The following is a 2,494-nucleotide window of genomic DNA, read 5'->3' on the forward strand; positions in this document are numbered from 1 at the left end:
CAACTGGACTCGCTCCACATTCTTTCTGTTTTGCTTTACTGCTCTTTCCTCCATAGTTGTCTTTTCTCTGCATCTTCAGACTCTAGTGTTGTTTTACCCCCTTCTGCACTCCCTACTGTGTACGGCCTCTTTATCACCCAGGCCCACCCTTACCTGCAGCGCTCTCTCCAAAGTTAATCCTTCCATCTGAATAACCAAGAGCTCTGTGTTTGGAAATCACGTAGTTGCCTTTAAATCAGCAATGGCTGGCTCACTAGTTTTGTGCCTTTAGATAAGATATTTAATCTTCCTGAGCCTTAAATACAAATTTTTTAAATGCAGACAATGACAACTATTTGTTGGCCTAATTTCCACTTTCTCCATAAATAATGCCAAATCTCTTTTTCTTTCATTTCTCTTCTTCTTCCTCTGCACCCCTACGCCCTTGAGCTATGCATCTTGGAAGCCAAGTCTGAGTATATAACAGAAGAATAAAGCCTGTTTTGTGTGTGAAGAGCTGGAGTAAAAGAACAGAGCACTCAATTCTGGCTCAGTTCTTTACTGAGTGACTTTTGGCAAGTTACTCAACTTTCTTATTCTTTATGATCTTATCTTTAAAATGGCAATAGACATGAAACCTCCCTCATCCCTAGGGCTGAAGAGAGACTATATGCCAAGAGAGAATATACGACAGTGCTTTACGCGTTGTGAAAATGTACACAGATAGGAGGCCAAGCCACTGTTGTGCTAATCTACCTTCCAGTTAGAGAGATGTCTTTCAAAAGCTAGTTCTCTCACTTGCTTTGTTCCCTTCTTATTCCCCTGCTATGAGATTGTGAATTTGAGGGGAAAAAGGGAGTGGAGATGTGAGCGTGAATGTCCACAGCAGCATTATTTGTAACAGCAAAAAAAGTGGAAACAATCCAAGCATCCATCAATGGATGAATAGAAAGACAAATTGTCATATATTCTTACGATGGAATATTATTTAGTAATAAAAAGCAATGAAGTGAACCTTGAAAACATCGTGGCAAGTGAAACAAGCCAGTCACAAAAGCCCCATAGTATATGATTCCATTTATGTGAAATGTCCAGAAGAGGCAAATCCGAGGGAGACAAAGTGGGTTGGTGGTTGCCGAGAGCTGGCAGAGTTGGGAACGGAGGGCAGGAATGGGGAATGACTGCTAATGAGAAAAAAATTTCTTTGGTCGGGGGGTGGTGTGTGATGAAATGTTCTAAAACTGATTCTGTACAGCTGTGTGAATATACTAGAAATTGTTGAACGATATACTTTAAATGGGAGAATTGCATCGTACGGGAATTATTCTTCACAAGACTGTATATGTATATGCTGTGCTTAGTCACTTCAGTTGTGTCCGACTCTGTGACCCAATGGACAGTAGCCCGCCGGCTCCTCTGTCCATGGGGCTTCTCCAGGCAAAAACACTGGCGTGGCTTGCCATGTCCTCCTCCAGGGGATTGTCCCAACCCAGGGACTAAACCCAGGCCTCTTGCATTGCAGGTGAATTCTTTCCTTTCTGAGCCACCAGGGAAGCCCAATATATATAGGACAGTCTTTTTTTTTGTTTTTTTAAGGAGAGAAGATACGATTTTGCTTTTCCTCTCCCCCCCCTAGTCTTTTCCCTTCTTTTCCCTCTTTTCCCTTCCTAGATATCTGCAGGAAGTTCCCTTGGGGAAGATTTGGCTGCACAGAGCCCTCTGACTTGAATCCATTTCCCTTGCACCGCTGCTGGTTTCTCCCTTGTTGCCCTGGGAGGGGAGCAGATCCTCTGTGACAAGCCCCCTTTACTGCCCTGCCATTGGCTCCATGCACTGAGAACTCTATTAAAACTGCTGCCTCCTGTACTATAACATTGTTTCATGAGGGTGGAGAACTCACCCCTGGCGCTCCTCCAGCGATGGATGCCGAATACATATTGTTGAGTGATGGCTGATGGGGAGGTTGGGGGAGAGGGAATGACTGCTAGTGGAAAGGGGTTCCTACTGGGGGTGATGAAATGCCCTAAAATCGATGCTAAGTGTTCAGTTCAGTTCAGTCACTCAGTCGTGTCCGACTCTTTGCGACCCCATGAATCACAGCACGCCAGGCCTCCCTGTCCATCACCAACTCCCGGAGTTCACTCAGACTCACGTCCATCGAGTCAGTGATGCCATCCAGCTATCTCATCCTCTGTCGTCCCCTTCTCCTCCTGCCCCCAATCCCTCCCAGCATCAGAGTCTTTTCCAATGAGTCAACTCTTCGCATGAGGTGGCCAAAGTACTGGAGTTTCAGCTTTAGCATCATTCCTTCCAAAGAAATGGGCTGACCTCCTAAAGGACAGAAATGATATGGACCTAACAGAAGAAGAAAATATTAAGAAGAGGTGGCAAGAATACACAGAAGAACTATACAAACAAGGTCTTCATGACCCAGATAACCACAATAGTGTGATCACTCACCTAGAGCCAGACATCCTGTAATGTGAAGTCAAGTGAGCCTTAGGAAGCATCACTA

This window comes from Bison bison, unplaced genomic scaffold (assembly GCF_000754665.1).
Source record: "Bison bison bison isolate TAMUID 2011002044 unplaced genomic scaffold, Bison_UMD1.0 scf7180017864456, whole genome shotgun sequence".
Classification (NCBI taxonomy): domain Eukaryota; kingdom Metazoa; phylum Chordata; class Mammalia; order Artiodactyla; family Bovidae; genus Bison; species Bison bison.